Below are 20,942 nucleotides of genomic sequence, written 5' to 3' on the forward strand. Positions count from 1 at the left end.
ACAACCCTAGGAGATGGGTACCATATCTCATCACTTTACAGGCAAGGACAGGACAGGGGGACCCGGAGGAGGAAGCCACCTGCCAAGGTCCCACATGAAGCTGGGGCTTGGGCTGGGGTCTCTGTGTAGATCTGGCTCACATCAGAGACTTCATGTTGTAAAAGACACACACACACTCAAGCTTTAAAAAGGAGAGTTAACTTACAAACTGTCAAGTATACAGAGTGTAAGAGAGCAGCTCAATGCATTTTTACATGTATATACCACCCATTACAAAATAGCACATTTTCAGCACCCGGAAAATTTCCCTTGTGCCAGCCTCCCAGTTGACACCCAGAGTCCCTGGTCTTAACTCAAAACTTCAGCTCTAGCCACATCTGGGCTGAAATCCCTATTGTGTGACATTGATCAAGTTGATTTGCCTCTCTGTGCCTCAGTTTCCTGATCTGTAAAATAGAGCTACAATCCTCTCCCTCGTAGGACAGCTGCGGAAAAAGCCTGTCTTAGGTTACACAGCAGGCACAGACGAGCAAGGTGTGCCTTATGGTTAATGTTACGAGTGTGCCAGAGCCTGGGCCTCCCCTGCTTCCGGCAGTCATGGAGGCTGCTGTCACCCATCAGGCTCCCAGCCCCTCTCTGAGTCCCAAGGCCCCAGCCTAAGAAGGCCCCAGGAGCCAGGCCTGCTTCTCTGGGGAAGTGAGGCACGGTGGCCCCTGACCCCAGCCATTTGCCTGACCCCAGACCACAGCCTGCAAGAGGCTAACCTGCCCCCCGAACGCTGCCTGTGACCCCCCTCTGGGTTGGCGAGGCTGTGCCCGCCCGCACCCATTCATGTATTTTGTATTATAAAATGACTGCTGTCTCCATGGCAACATAAAAGGAGCCGATCTCATTACTGGGGCCCGGACACATTATTTTCTCCAAGGAATTTCTTCTTTTCATTATTTCCCTCCAAAGGTCAGTTATCCTCTCAGGCGGGGCGGGGGGCGGCAGCGGAGCGGGGGGGTCTCTGAAAGGTGAGCCGGATTCATGGCAGAATTCCCCTGGTGGAATTTACAATCATTTTGCCTTTTTCCCCTGCTCTAACACCGTTGGAGAGATTTTCTTGCAGCTAGGCGGTTCTCTTTAACCCCCGCAGCCCCGGCAGGGAGCAGACAGGCTACTCCTGTTGTGCTGTCCTGGGAATCCCCACCCATCTCTGTGCCTCCTTCCTCCTCCTCACGGTCACCTGCAGCTGCCCGACTTCAGGTTCTGAGAGCAGGAGAGGTCTGGAGTTTGTCTGATTAACCATGGAGGATTGAAGGACTCAAAGGCAATTTGCTTTCTCTCTAAGTCCTCCCATTGGGAAAAGCACCCCTTTAAAAGTTAATACTAGTGATAATAATAATTTATATGGATATCTGGAATGCTGTGTAGTGTAGTAATTCAGAATTTTGGTTCTAGGGTCAGAGGGACCTGGGTTCAAACCCTGCCTCTGTCAATTTCAGGCTGTGTGACCTTGGGCAGTTTGCTGCATCTCTGAGCCTCGGTTTCCTTATCTGTAAAACAAGTCTCATACTGGCATCTGCCTTGCAGTGTGGGGTAAGGATGGAAGGAGATATGTATGTAAATTACTGAGCACAGTACCTCGCACACAATAAACAATCAATATTGGTGATTTATCTTTGGGTATATATCTCTCAGGTACTGTGTAGTTATCTATTGATGTGAAGCCAATCACTGCTAAGACTTAGTAGCTTAAAACAACAATAAGCACTTATTATCATTCATAGTTTCTGTGTATTGGGCATTGGTAGCAGCTTCATTGGATGGATTTGGTTCAGAATTTCTCTTGCTGTTGCAGTCGTGTGTCTGGGGCTACAGTTATCTGAAGTCCTGACCAGGGCTGAAAGCTCTAATTCCAAGGTGGCTCACTCATGGCTGGCTTTTGATCAGGGTCCTCAGTTCTTCTGGGTCTTCACATGGGCTGTTCTCAGGGCTGCTTGAGCATCCTCACAACATGGCGGCTGGCTTTCTCCAGAATGCATGATCCAAGAGAGCAAGATGGAAACTGTGATGACTTTTATGATCTTCTTTAATCTTGCCAAGGGAGATTCAAGGCTGATTTCCATTTTACAGAGGAGGCTGGGGCCCATAAAAGGAAAGCAATTTGCCCAAGCGTTGAATTCCAGATCTGAGTTCTTTCTCCTGCCCCTGCTTCTCATGGACCCAGTAACTATGGGGGTTGGATTCTGCTGCTCCAAAGGGAGGGAGACTTGCTGGGAAGAGAAACTCTGGGCAGCCCGAGTCTGTATTGCAGCTGGTTGGGGCAGAGCAGTGCACAGACACTCAACAAGTGAAGCCAGTCAAAACACTCCCCCCGACGAAGCCAGTAGAAGAAGCGTGTTTGTAAAACTGACGGCGTTTTTGTTGACAGGCAAATGTCTATATTACATGGCAACAAATGGCTGGAAGATGCAAAAACGCAGTCAATCATCAGGGATTTTTTTTTTTCTCTTTAGAAAAGAAAATCTCTCCTACCACCAAACAGGATGAGTGATGTTTGCTTTGTGTTTGCAGATCATTCTCTGATTTAGCAGGTTCCTGGGGTGCAGCTGTGGAGACCCAGGGCAGCCCAAATCCTTTTGAACCAAGCAGGGAAGGGTTTTCAGATTTTCTTTCCAGTGACCCAAGGGAGGAAGGGCTGTGCTGAGATGTACCACTGTCAGGAAGAGAGAGAGAGAGAAAGCTCTGGGCGTGAGGGGTACTAGACCTCTGGATCGGGTGTCATCCGCTTGCTCCTTGGCATAGTTTTGGCTCCGATTTTCTGGCTGACTTTCAGAATCCCAGTATTCCTCAAACTCTGTTGTGCTCAGAGCCTTGCGGGAGAGCTGGTGAGAATGCAGATGCCCAGGCTCCAACCCTGGAGATTCTAATTCACGAGGCCAGGGAGGGTGGCCTAGGTACCCACATTTTTAAAATACTGCCTTCTCCTTCCTAGAGATACTAATGCAGGTGGTCCTGGGGAAACACTCTTGGAAAAACACGTGATGTGGAAGAAAGATCCTGTGGCCTCCGTTCCCTTGGTCCAGCACATTCCTGGTCATGTCAAGGCCCAGCTGGGCTGTGTCTCCAGGAAGTCATCCCTGATCCCCCGTTTCACAGAATAGCTCACACTCGTAATGACCCTGTTGCGCCTACCCCTCTCATTTCCTCTGGCTCAGTTTCTCAGAACTACACGAGGGGAGCCTGAGGTCTGAGTCCTCTGCCTGATGTCAGTTCTTCAGATGTGGAAGCCATTAGTTCATTCATTCATTCAGTCAGTCATTTGCCAAGTCTGTATTGATCACCTGCTACATGCCAGGCACTGAGGACAGAGCAATGACTGAGACAGATTTGGTAACTGTTGCCCCCGCCCAGAGTCCAAGGTCTAATGGGGGAGACAGCTCAAACAAGCCAAGACACAACTCTATAAAATATCTGTAAATTGTATGTTTCCCAAGGGCGTAAACATAAATAGGGACCTGGGGGGCAGCTACTTTCCACTACGAGGCTGGACAGAGAAGGGCTCTGCGAGGATAGGACTTTTGAGTTGAGATCCAAAGACAAGAAGAGGCTGATTACTTGAGAACTGGGGAAATGGCATTCCAGGCAGGAGGAACAGCATGTGTAGAGGTCCAGAGGCAGACAAGACCCAGAAGTGTTCAAGGCAGAGGAAGAAGGCCAGTGTGGCTGGAGTGGAGTGAGTAAAGGGGAGAGCACCATGAGATGGGCATGGAGCACACCACATGCAGACTGCAGCAGAGTCTGGGTTTTATTCTGAATCAGACAAGAAGCTGTCAGAGAGTGTTGCATGGTTAGAAGTGAAAAGGCTGGTCGGGCGCGGTGGCTCACGCCTGTAATCCCAGCACTTTGGGAGGCCGAGGTGGGCGGATCATGAGGTCAGGAGATCGAGACCATCTTGGCCAACATGGTGAAACCCCATCTCTACTAAAAATACAAACAAATTAGCCAGGTGTGGTGGCTTCCTTCCTTCCTTCCTTCCTTCCTTCCTTCCTTCCTTCCTTCCTTCCTTCCTTCCTTCCTTCCTTCCTTCCTTCCCTCCCTCCCTCCCTCCCTCCCTCCCTCCCTCCCTCCCTCCCTCCCTCCCTCCCTCCTTCCTTCCTTCCTTCCTTCCTTCCTTCCTTCCTTCCTTCCTTCCTTCCTTCCTTCCTTCCTTCCTTCCTTCCTTCCTTCCTTCCTTCTCTCTCTCTTCCTCTCCTTTCTTTCTCTTTCTCTCTTTCCTTGACAAAGTCTTGCTCTGTCGCCCAGGCTGGAGTGCAGTGGCAAGATCTCAGCTCACTGCAACCTCTGCCTCCCGGGTTCAAGGTTTCAAGCGATTCTCCTGCCTCAGCCTCCTGAGTAACTGGGACTAGAGGTGCACGCCACCATGCCTGACTAATTTTTGTATTTTTAGTAGAGACGGGGTTTTGCCATGTTGGCCAGGCTGGTCTTCAACTCCTGACCTCAAGTAATCCAGCCGCTTCTGCCTCCCAAAGAGCTGGGATTCCAGGCACGAGCCACCACACCCGGGCAGACACACCCGGCCAGAAGTTTCACTGTAACAATTAAGGGAGTGAATCTGGGAGGCTTTAGAGCACACCAGCTATATAGCCAGGAAGAAAATCGCTCTCCCCAGTAGAACTCCTGATGACTTGCTAAGAGCGGATGAAGAGCTGTGAATGGTGACTAACCCCTCTTAGTTTAACTGCTCACATCAAGCCATCAGATAAACTTTGGAAGAATACCTATTACGTATTTACTACTGAGAAGGGATCAAGACACACGAACAGACAATTCTGTGAAGTGCACATCTGCGCCTTCTCTCCTGAGCCCAAGACGTTTCCCTCCCCAAGGGCTCCACAACATGCTTCAGCATGGAGAACAAACCTGGGGTTCCTATGAACTTTCACTGGAAGGATCTTGTTAACACCCCCTGCTCATTAGTATTTCTGCCAGGCGTGACCCTTGAAGAAGCTTCATTCATTAGGCAGATGTATCAATAATCCAGATATATCTTTCAGACAATTTTTTTTTTTTTAATGGATAAGCATTTATTCACTTTAAGGCCCTGGAAAACACGGGCTTTGGTGCTGGAGCACTCAGCTTACGCAAAACGCGGTGAGTGCTAAAATTTGCTTCTTTTTGATTTAGTCTCTTGCTAGCTTGAAGGACTGGTTTTATAACAGGTCAATTTCAGACCATTTGATATTGATATATGAAGATCCTTAGGGATTATTGAATGCATTTTTCATCCAGCTGCGATAGTATCATATAAGGAAAATGGGATTGACTGTTAAGTACAAATTGAAAAAGACATGGTCATTTAAGATAACTCCTTATCTGTATACAAGGAAATGGTATCAGGGAAATAGACCACCAGTTGACAGAAATAAATTTCACCTTGGGTTCCTCCTCCACACACCTCCTCGACTGCTGTTCACACTTGTCTGGGATTATTCAATTATTCTGGGAGCCCTTTCCTGGGGCCCCTGTTAGAGGATGTGTCTGGAGGGAGAAGAAAGTTCTCTGCTGTTTTATTCTAGAAGGAAGGATTGGGTAGAAGAGCTGGGACCATTCGTGGGATAACCCTCCGGGACTTTGCAATGGGGCAGCTTTATCCCATAATACGGCAGGTCTTCCCAGCAGAACCTCTGATGCTTGCTGTAATAGAACAGGCGAAGAGCTGAGAACAATGATTTCACACCTTTTTTCATCCACCAGGCTCACTCGCATGACCTCTGTTGCTCACACTGGGGACACTCAGCCTGTGTCCTGGGTGATGGGTTGAGAATTTCTATTCTTACACAGTAGAACACTTTTCATAGCTCACATCTCTTTGACACATGACAGCTCACACAATCTTTTGGAGTGGCGTATACACTCCGTGAGCCAACGCGAGTTCTGCCTGACTCCTAAGCCCGTACACTTTCCTGCATCGCACACAAGAATTGTGGATTTGAAGCCCAGTTGGAAAATTCTCCAAGACCCCTAATATTCCCTTTGCTGATGGTTGGATGGCAGGAAACTTTTCTGGTCCCCTAGCGTGGTAGAGTGCACTGGCCTGTTTCTGTTCTTGCCGTGCCCCCTTCTCCAATTCTGGGGGTGGTAGAGGAAAAGGGCTGCTACTTTTACAGGTCCTACTTGTGGAGGGGTCAGCTGGGAAGTACATGCTCTGGGTCCCCTAGAAGACAAGGCTTGGGGTGGTGTTGGACGTGACCTTGAGGGAAGCAGGGTACGTGCTCCAGCTTGGCTCCTCTCACCCTACAGGGGAAATCAACATCAGAAATTCTCTCCAACTTCACAGAGGAAAGGGCTTTTAGAGACCTAAGGGGAACCAGGTGATCTGAGGCCTAAAAGTCATCCCCCGTAAGCTGACTTAAGGCTAACTCATTATTCCTGAGGACTTACTGTATGCCAGATTTGCCACTTCCGGGAGACTCTGAGAAGGGTGTGATGAAAATAGGACCAGTCTCTTTATATGCACAATGTTGTTAGAACTCCCAGCACCATCACTCTCATTTTGTGGATGAGCATCACCAGCTGAGCAATATGACCCCCATTTTACAAACGAGAAGACTGAGGCTCAAAGGTGGGAAGTAACTTGAACAAGTCACACAGATGTTAGTGGGAAAATAAGTTGAATCTGGGGTTGTTTAACTTTAAAATAATTCACTCATTCACTCATCCACTCATTTTTTCATTCATGCATTCCCTTACCCACCTACACATTCATCTTTCCATCCTTCCTTCCTTTTTCCCTTCCTTCCTTCTGTTCATCCATATACCTACCCACTCATCCATCCATCCATCCATCCATCCATCCATCCATCCATCCATCCATCCATTTGTTTTTCCTTCCACCCATTCCTTCATCCATCCATCTACCCCTCCATCTATTCATCCATTTATTTTTCCTTACTTCCATTTATCCATCCATCCATCTATCCATCCATCCATCCACCCGCCCATCCATTCATTCATCCACCCCCATCTATCCATCCATTTATTTTTCCTTCCTTTTATCCATCCATCATCCATCCATCTATTCATCCATCGACCTATCCATCCATCCACCCACCCATCCATCCATCCACCCATCCACACACTCACCCACCCATCCATTCATCCATCCAATGTCAATCAAGCACGTGCTGGGCAATAACCCTCCTTCATCACTATGAGTGATTTCTTGGGGGATTAGAGGGGACCCCAAGGCTACCCCATCCTGGGGCTGACCAGAAGCCATCATGACAGACACTTGAACCATGCTGGAGACCTTAGTCTCAACTTTTCTAGGAAGAGGCAGGAAGCAACAAGCTGCAGGGCATCTTCCACCTGGCATGGAGATTGGAGTGTGGCATCAGAAGACGCGCTTGGAAGATGGTGTGTGTAGGGGGTGGAGAGAGTGGCTGGCATAAGTAGTTCACTTCCCTCCCAGAAACCCACAGGCAATCTCTCTCCACCAGCCTATAATTCCAGCTCACCTGTCAATAGGTGCAGGGCACGGAGCCAATTCTTTCTGAGTCTCATGAATTACAGCACTAAATTCTTTGGTACTAATAAAATGCTTTCTCTCACAAAGACTTGACTGAAAGAACCACAAGTCCATTGAGATCCTCAAGTCTTCTCTCTCTTTCTCTCCCTCTCTCTGAGTCTGCACTCAGGCAGGGCCTTAAATTGCTGGCTGAAAAGGTGATGTGCCCTTGGGGGCTGCAGGTCTGCTTGGCAGGAGCTGTGGGTGGGGTCCAGGGCTCTGGGTTCAAGACCTGCCACCCTCTGGTCCTGACGTAAGTAGATTGTTCCTAGGGTTTCTGAAGTTTTTTCCAGCCTGACCCAGCAAGGGCTGACTTTCTCTAATGCAGAGTGTTTAGGCAACCCCACTTATCTGTAGATCCCTAAACATAGTCCTTGTGTTCTAGACATTCACAGTCTAGAGGGAAAGACAGATGTGCCAGCAGCTATAATTCACAATCATAGTGATGCAGGAATGTTAGGTGAACCAAAACTATTATTAGTTTCCTGTTGCTGCTATGAAAAATGACCACAAAGTTCATGGCTTAAAAATAACAAAAATTAATTTTCTTACAGTGCTAGAGGCCAGAAGTCCAAAATCAAGATGCTGGAAGAGCTGTGCTTTGTCCAAAGGGCCCGGGATGGATCCTTTCTGGCCTCTGCCAGCTTATGATGGCTCCAGGCATTCCTTGGCTTGTAGCCACATCACTCTAGTTCCCCTCTATCTTTGTGTGGCTTTCTCATGGGGAGCTTCACCGATCCTGAGCCCAGGATGAGGCACTTTGTGTTCATCATCCCCAGGAATCATCGAAGACAGCTGCGAGCCTGGTGGTGCGGTGCCCGTTGCACAGAGGAGGAGAGCGAGGCCCATGTTCCGTCCTCGTGGGGTGCTCAGCTGCAGCAGCCCGGACCCCTGAGGTGGCCACAAACTCTGGCCAGGGGCGGCAGGAGCACTGTATACGTTGTAGGGCCTGTTTGGGAAGACATTGAAGAGTAGGCGCCGGTGAGTCAGGTTATCTCCAAAGAGGAGTCAAAGATGAGCTCTGGGTGGAGAGTGTGACCCTGCGTGGCCCTCCCCATTTTACAGATGGGGAAACTGAGCCTCAGAGAGAAGAATGATGTGGCCAGGGTCCCATAGCGAGGATGCGGCGGAACCAGGATTGGAACCCAGACCTGTCGACTCTGGAGCTTTTGGGGACTAGGATTCTTTCTGCGTGTCTTTCTCTCTTGCCAAGGTATGGACCTTCCATAATAATGAACGAGCACCGACATTTGCCAAGTGGCTGCTCTGTGCCTGACGTGGAGCTGAAAGGTCTGGAAAAGACTCCAGCTGTGGCCTTGATGACTGATGCCACGGGGAGGGCAGGGAAGGGGGAAGCCCTAGGAGATGGTGCAACAGTGGGAGTAAGTGTCAGCGGAGGCCCCTTTAAAACCACTCCCAGGGCAGAGGGATGGAGGCAGGAGAGGCTGTGTGGAGAGGCCCCTGAACACCCTGGCTGGAGCCACCATTGTCACTCATCTGGATTATTGTGGCAGCCTCCTTGAAGGTGTTCCTACCTCCATCCTTGTCTCCCAGTAGCCTATCTTCAGCTCCAGCAGCCAGAGGGACCCTAACGCATGAGACTGCATATAACATCATCTGCTGCACTCCTTCCTAGAGCCCCTTCGCCCCCACAGCCAGCGCCAATGTGCTCCGGACACCCACACTTCCCTGCCTTCACCCATCTCTCGGGTCCCACCCCAACACCTCAGCCTCCTCCTGCCTCCCTAACACCCTCTTCCTCAGGCCTTGCATTTGCTGTTCCCCCTGCCATGACTGGTCCAGGTCCAGACATCTGCAGGGCCGTCTTCCTCATCTCCTTCCTGATGTGACTTCTGACATCTTCTCCACACAGTCTCCGTGGCCACTCTCTTAAGTCACTGTCCTGGCACCAGGACTTCCCATCGCCCTTCCCTGCTTTATTCCCTGCTTGACGGCACTTTTCACCTTCTGCCATATCACCTACTTATTTATTTTCTTCCTCCCCTCAACTAGAATATAAATTTTGTGGAGACAGAAAGTTCTGTCTGCTGCGTTCACTGCTCAACATCCAGGAGTCTCGGCACCTATGAGGCATTTAGTGGACCTCAATCCATCTTCTATGGATGAACAAATGGGTGTCAATCATAATTTTGGGGATTTTGGTTAATGATCAAGGAGCCATGTAGGAGAGTGGTTAAAGGGACAGACTCAGGGTCAGGTAGAAATTAGATCAAATTCCAGTGGTGCCACAGATCAGCTGTGTGACCTGAAGCAAGTGACTCAGGTTCTCTGTGCCGTGGTGTTCTCACCTGTTCAATGAGAATGCTAGCCTCACCTGCCTTGGGAGGAGCTTGTGAAGACTGAGTGAGCCTGTGCATGCAGGGCAGGTAGTATGAGGGGAATACAGTAGGTGCTCACTCAATGACAGGCCTTATTACTACAGATGCATGGAGAATTCTTGGAATTTCAGCAAAGGGGCTTGGAAGATCATCTGACCTTTCTTCCCCTTGCAGGTGGGGGAAGCCAAGGCATATTCCAGAGCCCAGGGAGGGTCAGAGCTTTGCTTGCCTTCCTTCCTTCCTTTCTCTTTTCTTTTCTTTTCTTTTCTTTTCTTTTCTTTTCTTTTCTTTTCTTTTCTTTTCTTTTCTTTTCTTTCTTGTCTTGTCTTGTCTTTTTTGATGGAGTCTCGCACTGTTGCCCAGGCTGGAGTGCAGTGGTGCGATCTCGGCTCATGGCAACCTCTGCCTCCCGGGTTCAAGCAATTCTCCTACCTCAGCCTCCCGAGTAGCTGGGATTACAGGCACCCACCACCACGCTCAACTAGTTTTTGTGTTTTTAGTAGAGATGGGGTTTGACTGTGTTGGCCAGGCTGGTCTCGAACTCCTGAACTCGTGATTTGCCCACCTCGGTCTCCCAAAGTGCTGGGATTACAAGCATGAGCCACTACACCCGGCCAACTTTTCTTTCTAAGTTAAAAGCCTGAACCCAGGATTCTCCAGGGTGAAGTCGGAGCTTGCAGCCAAGCCCTACTTCAGAGGCAGAATTCTCTGCTCTGGGCTGTGTGGAGTAAACACAACTGGGCCAGAAAGGCAGCTGTATTCATCGGGGTTCTCCAGAAAACCAAAATCAATAGAAAAGCATAAACACGTATATGAATATATAGAGAGATTTTTACATAAAATATATATTTAAAAGGTTTATATATAGAATGAGATTTATATATAAACATACATGAAGGGATTTATTATAAGGTTTTGGCTCATGGGATTGTGGAGGCTGAGGAGTCCCCGGGGGGATCTGCCATCTGCGAGCTGGAGATGGAGGAGGGCCAATGGCGTAGGCTGAAGACCTGAAAGCCGACGGTATAGATTCTTGCTGGAGTCCAAAGACCTGAGAACTTGGAGCATGAGAGCGGGAAAAAGACCAGTGTCCCAGCTCAAGCAGTCAGGCCAAGGGAATTCAACTCTCCTCCACCCTTTTGTTCTATCCAGGCCCTCTCCATCCACTTGGGGCAGGGCCATCTTTACTCAGCCCGCCAATTTCAATGGCAGTCTCTTGCAGAAATGCCTCACAGACACATTCAGAAATAATGTGTAAGTCCTGAAAGATGAGCCCGAATTCCACCCAGCAACGGGCACATCTGGACCGTGACCACTGGGGCTGACCCTTGGGGCTGCTGTCATGCTTATGTCCTTGGGACACCTCGGAGGTTCAAACCACTGGTACCAGCTGGGTTGGACCAACAAGCTGGTGAGTTGGGCTGGTTAGAGGCTGGCTGGAGGTCATATGTGTTAACGATACTTTGCAGTTTGTGGGATCCATAAAACCTCACCTCCAAGGTCCCAGGTAACCAGGTAAGGTTTCCCTGCTCTGTTCACGTCTTCCTGCTTACCACTGCAGACAGTGATCCTTTTAAAGCACACGTGAGATCAGCCCGGCAATGCCTTCTACCTCTGCAGAGAAGGAAAACTAGACTTTTCCCCATGCTTGGCCCCCCAGTCCCCTCAGGATCAGGCCCCTTCCTCCTGTGGGACCTGAGGTCCTGCAACTCTGTCCTCTCTCACTCCCTTCCAGTGACACCAGCCTTGTCTCTGTGCCACAAGCATGCTGAGCTTGCCTGTACCCCAGGGCCTTTGCACATACTCTCCTTTTCAGAGGACCCTCCTTCCCCCAGACCTTGACGTTGCCCACTTGCCTCCTGCCGCTACCACCTCCTTTACTCCTGGCAACTACTAATCCGTTCTCCGTTTCTATAACTTTGTCGTTTTCACAATGGCATGTCAATGGAATCATGCCATGTGTAACTTCTTTGGGTTTTACTTTTTGGATTGGATGTAATTTTCTATTGATCCATCCAGGTTGTCGTGTGTGTCAATAGGGAGTGAACAAGATCTGCTTCCTCTTCAAACCTCCCCTCTCCAGAGAGGCCCCTGACACCACTCCTGTTTCATCACCTAGTTTTGTTGTGAAATTTTCTTGTTTATGTGATAACTGGTTTAATATCCAACTCCCCTAGTGGAGAGTGAGCTGAGCCTGTTGTATCCACGCGTCCCCTCCGGCCTTGGTAAAAATGCCCCACACCGAAGCAGTGCTTAGTAAATATTAATTTCTTTGCTGAGTGCATGCTCAGTTGCAGATGTGGACACAGAAGTTCAAAGAGGAGAAGGGATGTGTCTTGTGCTCCGCTGAGCAGTGAGTGAGTGGGTGGGAGAGTCTGGAGCAGGAGGCAGGTGCCTGATTCTCCACATGCTGGGCGCTTCTCCTGTGCCCTGTTTTGGGCTTTCCCGTAACTCTCTGCCAGTCTCATCGCAGCGCGCTGGGAGGTGGGGCAGCTGGGTTGGAGAGGTGAGGATGTGGCTCTGTGGGTGGAGGTTTGGGAGGAGGGCGGTCCTGGAGAGATAGCCCCAGAGGGGTGTGGTGTGGGTGTGGGCATGGTGTGGCCCACCCACCTGGAAAGGCTAGACCTTTCCAGCACCCCAGGGACCATGCTGTCCCCTCTGCCTTGGCCTGGCATGCCTTGTTCACTCCCTTGCAGCCCGCATCCCCCACAGGGCCTAGATGGTGAGTGGCCACACCAGCTGAAAGTACTAAAAGTTTCTGGCTGTCTGGAGCCCAAACATGTAAGCTATGGGAACCCAAGGCTGGCACGCCCGCCAGTGACACTTCCCGGAACCTGCATATTCTGGAGCTGGGGAATACCCTGGGGACCCTAGATCCAGTGGGTCTCCAAACCGCCGGTGCCCCTAAAAGACGGAGTAGGGGCCGTGGGCCAGGTATTCAGTTCAACAAGAGTGTCTTCCTATGCACCTGGCACACATATGGGCCGCGTAACATTCTACTTGTAAAATGGGCTCTGTGGGTTTTATTTTGATTTTTAAATAAACCTTTTTATTTTGAGATAATTGTAGAGTTGCATGCTGTTGTAAGAAATAATACAGAGTACACCATGCTTCCTTTACCTAGTTTTCCCTGGTGATAACATCTTGCAAAAACTATAGTCTAATGTTCCAACCTTGATATTGACTTTGATACAGATACAAAACATTTCCATCCTTCAGGTGGCCCCTTTTCTAGTAGCCACGCCCACTTATCTCCTGCCTCCACCACCTCCTTAACTCCTGGCAACCATTAATCCGTTCTCCGTGTCCGTAATGTTGTCATTTTCACAATGGAAAGTAAATGGAATGTAAACGTACATGCAGCATGTAACTTCTCTGGGTTTTGCTTTTTGGATTGGACGTAATTTCCCATCGATCCATCCGGGTTGTCATGTGTATCAATCGTCGTTCCTTGTTACCGCTGAGTCATATTCCACAATGTAGCTGTGTCACAGTGTGTCAGCCCAGTCACCTGTTGAAGGACACCTGGGTGGTTTCCAGTTTTGGGTTATTACGGATAGAACTGCTATAAACATTCACGTACAGGTTTTTCTGTGAACATAAGTCTTCGTTTCTCTGGGATCAGTGCCCAGGAGTGCAATTGCTGGGTAGCATGGTAGAGTATTTACTTTTTAAAGAAACTGCCGACCTATCTTCCCCACCGTACAGTGTGAGAGCACGTTTTCCTCCCTTCATCTCACTGGCATTTGGTGTTGCCACTATTTTTTTTATTTTAGCCATTCTGACAGGGGTGTGGTGGTAGCTCATTGTGGTTTAAATGTGCATTTCTCTAACGGGTCTGCAGTTTTTTATTTTTTAATGTTTTGAACCATGATTGGGTCCCACTGGCCCATTTCACAGATGAGAGAAACCGAGACCTAGAGACTGCAATCAACATGGCCAGCTGCAGCTGGATCTCCTGATTTTGACCCTGATCATAGGCCATTCAGAGAGGAGAGAGATTTTGCAAAGCTCTTTAAAAGCATGTGTACGTTTACTTGGAGGTGTGGAAAGCATCATTTTGATATTTTAACGGAGGCGGGTGTGCTTTCTGTGATGTCTTGTCCCTCAGGATTCTTGTCCACTTGGAGGGCTGGCTTCAAGCTGTCTCGGAGGGATGTGTTGTCACCACACAATGGTTGCTGGATGCGGGGACATCTCTTCTTTATAGATTGAGAGCTCTCTTGAGCTGCCCTGAGGGCGATGGTGGAGTCTGGCCAGGGAGTGGGGGCTGCCTGACTCTGGCCCACCCAGCCGACAGAGGCTGCATCTTGATGCTAAGGGGGTGTCACTAATCTCCACCCTGAGAGGGACATGGCCACCAGCGAGGCTTGAGGCTATAGTTGACCTGGGAGCCACAGGTCAGGGTTTAAGCCCCCCAGCCGTGCCCTTCTCCCTCTCCGGGCCCCCTGGCCCTCTGTCCCCTACCCTGCCACTATCCATTCCTCACAAAACATCTTCTCCCCTCCTTGTCCTCCCAGAGCTGTTGTGTGTCTTATTTTATCTCATTTTATTTTTGGAGAAAGACGCATTTGTGAGACCCAGGAGGAGGGGAACACAGCATCTGTGAAGGAAGGGCGTCTGGAAGAAGACAACACACACACACACACACACACACACAGACGCACAATTTTTAAAAGCATGGTAATAAATGCTATTCACAAAAAAAAGAAAAAAAGTAGAGAAAAACCCACCCCACAATCTCTGAAAAACACAGCCCATTGAAATGACAAGCCGAAAATCATTTGCTAAGCGCCGAAACCATTCCCTTTGTCACCCAAATCCTTCTGTTGACAGTTACCTTTCAATCCCACAATTGTGTGGCAAGGGCTGATTTTTATTCAATGTTCTATTCACCCTGCGTATTAATGAAAAGGGGGGAGGGAAGAAAACTTGTAAGAATGGTGTTTAATAGGCTGATAGACAAGCCGTCTGGATTCCCCAGCCAACCCCCTCTTATCAGTGGTTCACAGTGGGGCTGACGCTGTCTCTCTGTCCTGGCTCAACTTGGCGTACTTGCTCAGTCTCGGCCCCTGCAATAGAAACTCTGGGATGGATGGACTGATTTTCTTTATGTATATATATATATGGTTTGATCTTTTCTTCTTACTAGGGAGGAAGGAACACACACAGGTCGTGACTTCATCCCATGATTCAGATACACACCCAACAAGGTTTATTGAGTGTCTACTGTGTGCCAAGGGTCTCTGCTGGGTGCTGGGGTCAGGCATAGAACTTTGGACCGGCAGACAGATCAGTAAGCCGGGTTGGTCTAGGTGTCGGGAGAGGTCATCGTGGGCCCCACTGATGTGGGAGACTGTGGGCCTCAAATCATTCCTCTAGGTTCCCCCAAGGCAGAGGGGCCTGGAAACTGTCTGGCCCCATCTTTGCACAGAGAAGGAGGAGGCTGCCCTGGGTTTTGTATTCACCTTTCTTTGTGCCTGGTGGGAGGCAGGGGGCTGGACAGCATGAACACCCCAGTTAGTTCTGTTTAGAGACTGTATGGGATCTTGAGGCTGGAATCTCACCTCTGCCATTTAATTCCTGAGGCGCCTTGGGCGAGTCGCTTCACCTCTCTGAACCACAGCCCCCTGGCTGTTCTGTGATAGTGGCGGTATCTTTGTAGTGGAGTAGCATGGAGAAAAAGGGGAGATTCTGCGAGCCGAAGTCCCTGGCCCGTTCTCTTTCTCTCCCTCTTTTACCTCCTCTCTTTGTGTTCTCTCATGGATTCTAGAACTCCATGGCGAGTGCTATGCCGGGGCTGGGTGGAGGGAGAGCTCAGGAAAGCAGCGAGGAGTGCAGCTTAAACGATGTATTTGTGACAGTGAAACCGGCTCTCTGGCTGGGTGATGAGCTCCCCGCCATCCGAGGGGTGTAAGTGGAAGCCAAAACCAATGCCAGCCTGGTGAGGATGTTCCAACAGTTGCCATGTGGATTGAGGAACCAGTACCAGCCTTGCAACCGGCCCACTTCCACTCCTGCTTTGTTCCCTACACAACCCACTCCATCCCCAGACCCTATAGCAGTTGGCCTGATTTTGCTTCCATCACACAGGCCCCATACCTGCGAGGCATTCTGGAATCTTCTCCTACCCACTACCCCATGCTCGACCTGGGCAAACTTCGTCTTTAAAACATCTCAGCCCGTGCAGTCAGTGACTCACGCCTGTAATCCCCGCACTTTGGGAGGCCGGGGCAGGCAAATCACTTGAAGTCAAGAGTTTGAGATCAGGCTGGCCAACATGGTGAAACCCCATCTCTACTAAAAATCAAAATTAGCGGGTCATGGTGGTGGGTGCCTGCAATCCCAGCTACTCGGGAGGCTGAGGCAGGAGAATCGCTTGAACCCAGGAGGCGGATGCTGCAGTGAGCCGAGATCGCATCATTGCATTCCAGCCTGGGCGACAAGAGTGAGCCTCTGGCTCAAAACAAACAAACAAACAAAAAAACAAAACCACATCTCAAGGCCACCAGCTCTCACTCCCTCCCTACACCTTTCACCTGGCACCTGCGGGGTCCCCTCTCTGGCTCCCTACTTCTCTCCTGGACCCTTCAGTCCTTCCTCTTCACAAAGCAGAGGGAAGCCTTGAATCCACGTGTCGGATCTCCCCCATCTGCTCAGAACTTTCTGTTGACCCCCATCTCGAGGCCCTCATAACCCGGCCCCTGTTACCACAACTACTGCCCGTCTCCCTCCTATTTGCTTCATTCACACCTCCCCGGAACTTTTGCTGTCCCTTGAATATGCCAACTGTGTTCCCTTTGTGCTGGCTGTTCCCTCTGCCTGGAATGTCCTTCCCCCAGGTCCTCACAGGGCTGCCCCCTTCTCCATTCAGGTTTCTGCTTTAAACACTGCCTCTAAGAAGTCTTCCCAGATTCCCCATCGATCACTACCTACCCCCCTTTTCAGCTTCATCTTCCTTCTCTGCACAAATCACTGCTTTATACTACATCACGTATTTGTTCAATGGATCATTTTCTGCCTCCCACGCCAGCCCGTGAGCTCCTGAGATCAGGCATTGTGTCCCCAGGTTCATAATGGGTTCACATGTATTCACACATAACCTTCAGGCTTGTGGTGGGGCCATCCCTGGATCTCATCCTGGGGCTTGTGTCCACCGACCTCCTGATTCAGAGCCGAGGGGTGGTCCCATTATTGCCCCTTCTTTTAAAAAGCAACATGAGCTGGGCAGCATTGATGAGTAACAGTCACCTCTTATCCTGACTGCTCATTCAGTCACTCAGCAAACATTTATTGTCCTATGCCAGGCAAGGTGCAAGTGTTTGGGACCCGGCTTTCGGATAAGACGGGCACAGAGCTGACATTTTAAGTGGGGAGATTGAGGTGAAAAGCAAAAATTATACATGATGGTGTCAGTGTTTATGAAGAAATACAGAACAGGGTAAGGGATTGGGAATGATGCTATTGTCAAGGGGGCAGTCAGGGAGGACTTCCTGAAGGAGGCAACCATAGCAGAGTTTTGAATGCAGTGCTGCTGACGGGGGCAGGTTGGTGCGGGGACTGGTGAGGCAAGGCAAGCAGATGTCAGTTAGAAAAGGACCTCACAGGCTCGGTCTTTGGTGCTGCAGGGAGATGCGTTAAGGAAAGGATTCAGCACAGTCAGAAGTTTGAGTGGCTGCCCAGGAAATGCTGAGTGAATGAAAGAATGATTGAGTGAATGAGTTGGTGAGTGAGCACCCTACACACACTGTGCCCTCCTGGAGTTCAACGTCCCACCCTCTTTTATCCCTTTCCCCCCAACATCAGCCCCACCTGGCAGGTGTCCTCTTTTGAAAGCACCACCTGCACCATCTTGGCCCCTCTTCCTTCTCTCGGTGCCTCAGCTCCACAGCCAGGATGAGTTCAGCCTTAAACGTGAGCATTTTTAGTGAGCAAAGCAAGAGCCACCCCCTCCCCACCCAGGCACACAATGAGCTTCCTGTCCCCCGGCCTCCTTGGGATGGAGTGATCATCCAGTCATTTGTGTTCCGGGTTCTGCATGGCCCCCTCCTCTCCCCACCCTCCACTGTGATTGCTGACAACGCAGATTTTAATATATTCACACTGGCAGAGCTATTTGCATTCAGATACAATTATGAGGCAAGAAACGGCTTCCTCAGAGCGGGCCCCAGAAAGGGGAGCAGGATTCGCAGCTCTTAGGCTGGGCAGTGTGGTCCTGGCTGAGCTGAACCCTGTACCCCTGCTTTCCAGAGGAAATATCCCAACTGGTCCAGCACCCTCCGCACCCTCAACCCTGAGCTTGCTAGGATCTGGCTTATTCTGGCTTGTTCTTGGGATAGGAGGAAATGTTTGTGCTGGTGGAGATGGGGACAGGGCAGTGTTTTCGAAACTCCTATGTGCCAGACACTGTGCTTGTCTCTCTGTCTAGGCCCTCAGGAGTCACACACAAGAACGAGTTAACTACTAAATAAACAAGATAATGACGCATTGGGGCCGGGTGCGGTGGCTCCTGCCTGTAATCCCAGCACTCTGGGAGGCCGAGGCGGGCAGATCACTTGAGGTCAGGAGTTCAAGACCAGCCTAGCCAACATGGTGAAGCCCCATTTCTACTAAAAAATACAAAAATTAGCCAGGTGTGGTGGTGCGCTCCTGTATGCTCAGCTAGTTGGGAGGCTGAGGCAGGAGAATCGCTTGAACTGGGGAGGCAGATGCTGCAGTGAGACGAGATCATGCTGCTGCACCCTAGCCTGGGCAACAGAGTGAGACTCTGTCTCTAAAAAAAAAAAAAAAAAAAAAAAAAATACATTGGAACATGTGCAAGGAGGGAAATAAAATAGGCAAAGTGACACTCTCTGAGGGTATTTCTTAGATAAAGTGGTCAGGGAAGGTTGATGGCAAAAGTGCCCTGAACCTTTCACTCCTCCTGGTAGCCACTGCCCTTTGCCACATGACTCTGCCACCTATAAGGGGAATCTATTTTCCATCCCTTGCACCTGGGCTTGGCCATGTCCCCTGCTTTGGCTGATAGGATGTGGTACAGGTGATACAGGTCCAGCTCTGACCCGAGGCCAGAGAGGCCTTGCACATTTCTTTCTTTCTTTTTTTTTTAGAGATGGAGTCTTGCCCTGTCACCCAGGCTGGGGGGCAGTGGTGTAATCATAGCTCACTGCAGCCCCAAACTCCTGGGCTCAAGCCATCCTACCACCTCAGCCTCTCAGGTAACTGGAACTACAGGCACATGCCACCATGCCTGGGTAACTTGTTAATTTATATTTTTTGTAGAGATGGGAATCTCATTACTTTGCCCAGACTGATCTTGAATTCCTGGCCTCAAGTGATCCTCCTGCCTCGGCCTCCTAAAGTGCTAAGATTACAGGTGTGAGCCACTGTGCTGGCCTGGCCTTGCACATTTCTGCTCACTCACTTGGAACCCTGTGACCACCTTGAGTATAAGCCTGGGCTCTCCTGCTGGAGGGTGAGAAGCACATAGAGCAGAGATGAGCTGTCCCGGTTGAAGCCAACCTAGATCAACCAGAACTGGGCTGATCTGCTAGCTAACCTCAAAGGCAGAGCAATCATTTGATGAGCCCAGATCAATAGAACTACCCATCCAACCTTCAGCCACAGAAGCTCTGTAGCCATACAAATGCCTGCTCTTTGTAAGCCACAGAGTTTTGAGATGTTTTGTTATGCGGCAGTAGCTAACTGATACAAAAGGTCAGTCTGAGCAGGTGACATTTTGTCTGAGGCCCAAAGGATTAGAAAGTAATAGTAGTGAGAAAAGCTGCTGGAAGAGAATTATAGGGAGCGGGGACAGCAAGCACAGAGGCTCTGAGGTGGAAAATGCAAAAGTTTGTTTTGGGGACAGAAAGGAGGCTGATGTGGCTTGGGTGTGGTGAATAAGGAGAATGGCATGGGATGTGGGTGAAAGATGGATGGGGGCTAAATCATGCAACCCTGCAGATGATCCTGGTGTTTGAGGAAGAGCTGTCATGGCTCTGGGTTCTCATCCTACCATGTAGCAGTAGGAGTGTGAATGAAGGCGGCTGCTGCTGTTGCTTATTTTAACGGCATACATGGCAGGATGCAGAAGAGGTGACATTTACTAAAAATACGGTCTTGGCCTAAATGGGCTTAGGGAACCAGTGACTGGTGTGTGTGTGTGTGTGTCTGTTGTGTGTGTGTGGTGGGGTGGGGGTGGGAGGGTGCAGACGGGGATTGTATTAGTCTGTTCTCCCACTGCTATAAAGAAATACCCAAGACAGGGTAATTGATAAAGAAAAGAGGTTTAATTGGCTCATGGTTCTGCAGTCTGTACAGGAAGCATGGTAGCATCTGCTTCTGGGGAGGCCACAGGGAGCTTTTCCTCATGACAGAAGGCAGAGCAGGAGCAGGTGTCTTCCATGGCAGGAGAGGGACTCAGAGAGATGGGGAGGGAGATGCCACACACATTTTTTTTTTTTTTTTTTGAGATGGAGCCTTGCTCTGTCACCAAGCTGGAGTGCAATAGTGATGTCTTGGCTCACCGCACCCTCTGATTCCCGGGTTTAAGCGATTCTCCTGCCTCAGCCTCCCAAGTAGCTGGGATTACAGGCACATGCCACCTAATTTTTGTATTTTTAGTAGAGATGGGGTTTCACCATGTTGACCAGGATGGTCTCGATCTCCTGACCTCGTGATCCACCTGACTCGGCCTCCCAAAGTGCTAGGATTACAGGCGTGAGCCACTGCGCCCGGCCACCACACACTTTTAAAACAACCAGAGCTTGCAAGAGAACTATTGTGAGAATAGCACTACAGGGATGGTGCTAAACCATTCATGAAGGCTCTGCCCCCACGGTCCAGTCACCTCCTCTGGCCCCACCTCCAGCGTTGAGGATTGCATTTCAACATGAAATTTGGGCGGAGACACAGATCCAAAGCACATCAGGGATGCATGAGAAGGTACGTGGAGAGCCCACCCACGGAGGCCACAGTGAATGATGAGAACACACCCTCATTGACTTGCCCCACCCATTCCGGTAGGAGGGTGTGTCAGTGTCACAGGG

At 49.9% G+C, this 20,942-nt stretch overlaps 1 long non-coding RNA gene across 1 annotated transcript in view; it reads left to right on the plus strand.

The window, feature by feature from the left end:
- Positions 1-856: 856 nt before the first annotated feature.
- LOC123567214 (uncharacterized) overlaps positions 857-20,942 on the plus strand; it is a 72,650-nt gene continuing 52,564 nt past the window's right edge. Inside the window, exons 1-3 of the long non-coding RNA XR_012418348.1 lie at positions 857-957; positions 8,110-8,536; positions 8,621-8,768. This is a non-coding gene — a long non-coding RNA (uncharacterized lncRNA). The remainder of the gene's footprint in view (positions 958-8,109; positions 8,537-8,620; positions 8,769-20,942) is intronic.

The sequence above is a fragment of the Macaca fascicularis genome, chromosome 10 (genome assembly GCF_037993035.2).
Source record: "Macaca fascicularis isolate 582-1 chromosome 10, T2T-MFA8v1.1".
NCBI classification, from domain to species: Eukaryota; Metazoa; Chordata; class Mammalia; order Primates; family Cercopithecidae; genus Macaca; species Macaca fascicularis.